This window comes from Melanaphis sacchari, unplaced genomic scaffold (genome assembly GCF_002803265.2).
Source record: "Melanaphis sacchari strain LSU unplaced genomic scaffold, SCAv2.0 Contig11_pilon_pilon, whole genome shotgun sequence".
Classification (NCBI taxonomy): domain Eukaryota; kingdom Metazoa; phylum Arthropoda; class Insecta; order Hemiptera; family Aphididae; genus Melanaphis; species Melanaphis sacchari.
Genome location: NW_020270469.1, coordinates 6,005,985 through 6,014,268, shown reverse-complemented (window position 1 = coordinate 6,014,268; position 8,284 = coordinate 6,005,985). Strand labels below are relative to the sequence as shown.

General features: G+C 25.8%; 1 non-coding gene across 1 annotated transcript; it reads left to right on the top strand.

Annotated features, from left to right (window-relative positions):
• Window positions 1-7,806: 7,806 nt before the first annotated feature.
• On the top strand, window positions 7,807-7,888 carry Trnas-gcu. The gene has a single exon. It is a non-coding gene; the product is annotated as a tRNA-Ser (tRNA).
• The last annotated feature ends 396 nt before the right edge of the window (window positions 7,889-8,284 follow it).

Genomic DNA, 8,284 nt, shown 5'->3' with positions numbered 1-8,284 from the left:
CGCCGCCGCCGGAACTACCGTAGTCGTGTACGACGTTGAATTTGCGCTCACACACACACACACACACACACATACGCACACGCGCGCGCGCGCTCGCTACGACGCACAATCGCAAAAACACGCACACATGTACATGCACTCTACTGGCGTTCGACGCTGGCGCCGCCGCCGCCGCCGCCGCCGAGTCCCAGTGTCGCCCTAGGAACAAAAAATCTCGACCACGTTTTCCATAATGTTATTATTATTATTATCATCATCATCGTTAGGCGTCTCGTAGCGCGGTCGCGAGTCTGTAGACAATGTAACATGATAATATCATTATTATGAAACACAAAAATATTGTGTATCGTGCCACCGAAAACGATATCGATGTGAACCAACGTAGACCGTGTTAGACGCGACGATCGTGTCGTGGACCACGTTGTATAAACTCACTATATATATATATATATATATATATATTATATACATATATACACCAGAGGTGGCCAATATGGATAGGTTTGTGGGCCTCATAGACAAATACAATGATCATTCTATAGCCAAAACGCTTAAAGACGCATATTTGATAATTTTTTTTTTTTTTTGTAATCTAATACCTAAAAAATTAAAATTATTTATAATATTAAGTAAATTTTGATTTTATGAACAAGACGCAAGCCGCATCTTACGATGACGAGAGTCACGTATGGCTAGCGAGCCGCAAGTTGGCCACCTATGACGTATACGTATAATGTATATGTATATTGTATAATATGATGTATACGTCCTTCGGTCACACGTCGAAAGAGCGTGATGCACGATGACATAATATTGTGTGTTGACGAAAAACGGTGTAAAATGTATGACTACGCGAGTTTATCATTGTATGTTGTTAATAGGTAGGTATATAGTAGAGATCTTGCGTGCCAAACGTTACGTGAAATAATTATAGTATCATGTTTTAATTCGGTACGACGATTATTAGTTGACGATGAAAATAATATTATTTGAAAAACTTACTTTGCACATAGATTTTAATCGACCAATATTATTATTGCCATTTACGTAACTTTTCAATAAATTGTGATTGGATTTCCCGCCTTTATACTACAGCAAGAACTTTGAATTACTGTTTTATAACGTGAATCACAAACTTTCCATATACTGTAGGTAATAAATCCTTAAATAATTATAGCTAAAAAATATGCAACGATTTGTGGTGAAATTTTAAAAAATGTTGCAATTAAAATTTAAAATGCCACGTTACCAAAACATGTTATACGTAAATATTAAATTTATGTTTAATTTCGATTTAACACTTTTATAATAATATGTCCTTTTTTAATAAATATATAAACGCATAATTAGTTCTACGAATGATATCTATAAATAGATGCCTATAGGCTATAGTATATTTAATAAAAATAATATTATTATTGCCTATTTTCTATGACCTAACTTTAGTTGACGAATAAAATATCGACTGAATATAATATAACATATAACCTGCGTTAGCCTGATCGATATAGTGTTTATACATGACCAGAGACCAGCCTTTATAATGCATAGATATAATATTATAAACATACACTCCTTTTATAAACGAAACGTTTTTATTTTTTTACATTTAACGAGCACGCACATAATATTATATTATAGCGATATAATAATAAAGAAACAAGGCGTGCTAAATAAACATTGATGATTAGAGCCTAGAGGTAGGTACGAAACAACCCGAATTACCGTAAAAGTTTTAGAGAAATATTTTTTACTGTGATATTATATTTTATGAATTTTTTGATCATGGTTTAACAATGTATATAGCATAAATACTAAACAGTATACATTTCGTTACATTTTATTTATTTAGTTTAATTTTGACACGACTTACCTATTTTATTTTTATTTTTTAATTACTATTAGTTATACATTCTGTTTGAAAGGTTTTTATCGTTTGATTATTTTGCGTACACAAATCGATATTTATAACCAATTGACCTGAATACAATTGTATTACAAATAACTTTTTGTGAATAGTGAATTATTGTGTGTACCTTTTTATTGATAACAGATAAATTTAAACTTAAAAATTATTTTATTTTTTTGATCGTTTCAGTTAGTAACGCAACTGAACAACAAATTTACTTAAAAGTAATATTTATACTCAATGGTATCACGCAATGAAAAGAAATTGCATTACAGCCTTAAGTTTTATACTTGAATTTGGTTTAATGCATTAGAAATTCATGACATTGTAAAGAATTTTAGTGTCAGTTATAACATTCTTATAATTAAATTAATTAATTAATTAAGTATAATATTCAGTAGTTTCATGGTTTATGACCGATGAAGATGTAATGTAAAAGTGTAAAACTTATATATTCTGCAGTACTGTGTATGAATTTAATATGATTATCGGTAAAAAATAAGATCAACAATTTATTTTTGAACATATTGTTTATTATAATATATAATTGTAAATGTTAAAATTATTTTTCATAGGTATTTGGTGAATTTAATGTCTGTTCTCGTCATTGTTCATTATTCAACAAGACACTTTAGTTTTTTATCAATTCAATTGTATTAGCTACAATGACTGATGTTCGATAGATAGAAACCTAAAACAGAGCACTGACACTAACATTACGTTATGGGTATTGATTTTACCTATTATTGATACCGACGAGCCATCCTAAACTACTTAAAGGGATGTGATTTATAACCTATTTACATGTTGGTTTTATTAGATTTATAAATTTTATTTATTTTATTTTTTTATTAACTATTTTATTAAATAAACCCTATAAATATTAGTAATAAAATAATAATAATTCATAAAAATACCTATGACTTATACATTACCATTTATTAATTTTCTTGACTCGAGTTGTTTTAATAAAGAAATACAACTTTAATGACTGATGATGAAACAAATACGTTAAAAAAAAAATAAATAATCCATGGATTAAATTACATTTAAAAAAGATTTTTACTGAGCCATGAAGGGACAAAGCTTTATGTTCTGTATAGTCCCAATCAACATTATTCATTACATTTTATTTTCAATAATAACATAAATTTATAACTTATAAGTCGCATTTAATAATCATTATTGAACACAATAATTGTACAGAGGATTTTTTTTTAAGCCAAAATATTATAATTAAATGTATGTATTTTTCTATAATTTAATTATTGAAAAATAATTAATTATTTCGTTAGGCCAACAAACCAAATCAGGTCTCTATTAGAAAAATATTATTCTTTTTATATTTTTAATTTTGTTCGTAAGTAGTGTATATTTGAATATTCTTTTTCTTTTCCTTCTTCTGGCCATACTCTTCTCTAAGAGTTTTAGTCATCACTACAAATTCTGCCATTTTTCTCTGTCTTGCACAATTTCATCACGCCTATATTTTATAACCAATATGATTCAATCTTCTGTTACTCCATCAATTCATCTTTTTCTGAGGTGTCCTTGTAATCGTTTTCCTTAAGATTTCCATTCGAAAATAACTCGTAGAGGGCCATTTTCTTCTCTTCTTAAGATATGCCCTAACCATTGGATTCATCGACCTTTAATGAAATTAATTCCTAGAGCCATGCTCATAATTTCTCGCAGTTCCTATTATACCTATCTTTTTCGAGAATTTCCCACATTCGTCTCAAATTCGGGGCCATAGATTTTCCACCATACATTGGTTTCGAATTTTCTTAGCTTTTCTTTTTGTAGTCGTTGTTATTATCCAAACTTCACATCCATATATCAGTGTAGTCCTAATAATTGAAAAATATAATCTTATTTTGGATCTTCTCGAAAGCATTTTGTAGTTAGGAAATTTCATTAGTGCATGAAAGGCTTTTTCCGCTTTGTTATATTTGAACATAATATTATAAATTCATATATCATAATATGACGAAATTATACACCAATATTTAACAAAGTTTCCCTCATGTTTAAACTATCAAAGAAATAATAAGTAAATCATACACAACTACGTGAACTACGCAAGTATACAACAGTTAATTAAAAATCTTATTTAATTTTAAAACTTAAATTTATAATTGAAAATAGAAACTGTTGAGTATAACTATCCAAAAATTATTTCGTTAATTATCACAATAAATAACTGCACCTACCACAATCTTTGACTTGTTTTTCATTTATCCTCATTCCTCGTTCACACTCCCCAACAACCATCCACATCATCTAAAAAGACGCTGGTGTCAAAATATTTTTATCTAAATAGCTCGAGTTAATTATTAATTAAAATTTATTTATTCTGATTGTTCTGAAAGATTTTATTAATGGATATTCTCCTTTATCGCGTCATTTTTTTTAAATATTATATTCATTTTTCATTATAATTTTTAATATTATAGTGTATAATAAATAATAATATATTGATTTCAAGTTTTGTAAACAAAAATAAAAAAACTAAATTGACACACTACTACTAACTTAAATACAAGTAAACAAAGATTAGGCAGTTTTATAACTTATAAGATAACAATTTATTACAAAAGTATGTTCTTTTATGGCTATACTTATTAACTTTTCCGCTTCAAAAGCTATTAACATCGTGTAATATAATATTATACTCCTTGGATATGTTATAAATATTTGATCGAATTCAAATATATAATTACATTCTCAAGTTCAATTTTGTTCGTATATTTACCCTTGGTAAATTCATTGCATAATATTACTATTACAATAATACTACTTAGTTATAAAAAACTAAAAAGACTGTCAATCAATTTTTAGAGAACATTTTACATATTATAAGTATATAAATATAATGAATTTACAAAAATACTTGACAATTTTTTTAGAAACTATTGTTTATTATTTATTTATTCATTTTTTTTTTTTTTTTTGAGGAAAGAATAATTGAGTTTAAAGTTATAGAAAGCATAAGAAAGCACGTACGAATCTGAAAATTAGACGAGTATATTTATGTTTAAGTTCATGTTTTTTGCATTGTTGTTTTTTTTATAAATGTACATTGCAAATTAAGTCATTTACACAATTACTTTATAAAACAAAAAAAAAAAAATAAAAATGTTACTAAGGGAATTTCAGACATCTAATGTTCAATCTCTAGAGTCGTGAGAGAAATATATTAATACAACACTAAAAAATCGATTTAAAGCGAGTACGGTTATTATGATAGCATATACAAACATCTTTCTCAATATCCATTTTCTCTAATATGCGTGTGCGTATCTAATAAACATTAAATTATTATTCAGGCTCATTTTCAAATTTGTCATTATCAAAATAATAAAAAAAATAAAACAACCTGATACATTAATTTTATTTGAATTTTTCTTGCTGTTTTTTTTTTAAGAAACATAATAATAAAGAATACAATCAATTACTAATAAATTATTCCACAAATTTGGTTTAGAATTTACAGTACACTTTTGTTTCAAAAGCGTCTTATATATTCAGTGCATAAACCACCGGCCACTGTTTTTTGGTTTTAACGTGATTTATTTATGATCCTTTTATTTAAGAATTAGTGATTTGTATACACATTATAGACATAAAAACGATAAACGACTTTGAAGTTAATATTGAATTTACAATTTATACCGATAAAAGTAAATGTATTTAGTTGTGGTTTCGAATACATTAGTGTATTTTGCGACTCGCAAATATTATCTCTTCTATTTAATGTAAGAAATAATAATTAGGGTAAAAATATAGCTATAATTAGCGGAAATTACCGTAACGAAAAATGTATATATTAAACGTAATCTATAAAATACGAGTCTTGTTTTAAATATAGTAAATACAAAACTAAAAAAATATTTATATAGTTTTTATTAAATTCATGTTTTCTTCCAAGGTAAAATTAAAATTATATCATCAAATATTGGTGGTTAGAATAATATTTTAATCATTGATAATATATACTGTAGAAAAAAAAATAACTGAAAGTGGACCATAGTCAATAATTTATTTTTTAAATTAGGTTTTATAAAATGTATACATTACAGTTTATTGAAGTTTGTGAAGAATGTGAAGTTTTAGTTTATTATTCACACTCAAAGAGTTATATTAACTATGTATAATTAGTAATATACTAATGCCTAAATACAATAAGCAATAAAATGGAGATTTCACCCTTTTTGGCCAAAACTTTTAAGTAGTCCCTTTTTTAGATAGTAGTTTTCTTTAAAATGTATTATTAGAACAACTCAATTAAACATTTTTTTTTTTTTTTAAATTCAATCATAAATAGAAAATATTAAAATTAGTTATGATGTCAAAAATATTAAATATAATTGTATCTAATTATAACTTAGAATGAAAATATAATATACATCTATGTATTATACACAATTGTGAAAAAAAAAATTAAGATAAAACAATTTGCAATACAATTTTACAATATATTATAACGTTATAACCTTATATAGGTACTAGTATTTCTCAACCAGTCTATCGCCGAATAAGTCTAAAGTGTCACGAGTATATTAAACGATACAGAATATTCAAACATATTTGATACGATTTATAAAAACTTATATAAGTATTTAATATAATTTTTATGATGATTAAAAATAAGTTATCTGTCAACAATATTTTTACATATTTTATATTGCTAATTAAAATTAAACATTACTCATTATTATTTATTATTATTTATCGCAATAAAGTATGAAATAGTACATCGTCATAACACAAAGATATCGTTATGTATAAAAATTTGAATTATCCATAGATTTTAATAATATGTTATATGAAATAAGATAGTTGATTAAATACAATTTTAAAATTTAAACTACTGTTTTTAAACCTACGTAAAATATCAAAATATTATGTAAAAAGTTTTATATCAGACTGCCCTGATGATGACAGATCAAAAATATATTCCGTTTACTGACTGGAAATTTTACAAATTAAAATAATTTCCACCTCAACTTTAGGCTACTGTGTTGGCAAGTTTGACTAGAACCATAAACGTTTGTGTATCGTTTCTACTCTTTTTTTCAATTTGAATTTTTATTATTTTTTGTAGTTATATACTTATATATAATAGTTAGAAATTAGAAATTACAATTTTGGACGATCCTTTACTATTACCTAAGAATACCTATATTAATGTGTTAAATAAAATATAATTTAATAATTTTCAATTTATTTGTGCTCTAAAATATTTTTTCTGGCACCAACTATAAAACTTCTATAGGTAGGATAGCTGTTCACTGTTAATTATATTGTAATAACTAATAACATAGTTTCATTGACAGAGAGACACGTTTTGCTGTGCCCTCCTTGGATTCACCACTTGACACTGGGTAATTAATTGGTAAATAGTAAATACTTACTAACTCTTATTATTTAAGTCAGAAAAATTTTTATCTAGTTTATTATTTAGCTCATAGGATTATGTGGTTATATTTGTTTATTATCAATAATGAATATATTGATTGTTGAATATAATACCTAGGTATTTCAAGACCATAACTAACAGATACCTAATTTAGCTGATTTAGTGTGGCAGTATGATGCATATTGAATTTTCTTTAATTTTTCAAACTCTTTTTGGTTCAATAAAAAAGTAAAAGTAAAATATTTTCAAAATAGGTATTTATTTTAATATAACTCTGTATGTAACATACTTAAATACCTAAATAATAAGTATACCGCATACACAAAATTATTTATATATTTGACTCGGGATATTATTTCAAGCAACTATTTACTAAGCAATATAAGTCTGTATTAATTGAATTCAATGTTTAATTTATAAAAATAAAAACATACGTTTATCATTAAACCGTCAAATTTTTATTGTTTTTTCACCTGACGAGGTGGCCGAGTGGTTAAGGCGTTGGACTGCTAATCCAATGTGCTCTGCACGCGTGGGTTCGAATCCCATCTTCGTCGCGATGGATAACATTTTTTTCGAAAACTAAAAAATGATTTTTTAATTTACCATAATTCTATGAAAGAATAATTTGTTCAGTTATTTGTTTATAATTTTTGTATTATTATGACATATTTTTGATTTCGTAAAATTGCATAGGTACGAATAATGTCACTGCGTTTCCTTAGTTGAAATTTTTATTACATTATTAGTTATTACAATAATTGTATCATTAAAGTATCAAATAATAATGATTTCCCTCATATGATAAATTATGAATTAATATTTCAGAAAAACTAATTCCTAATATTATGGAAAGTTATTGTTTGACTGTTGTGATTTAATTTAATAAATGGAAATTCATTTCCACTGACAAAATATACACTCTTATTATATTTGCATCATATAAATTATTG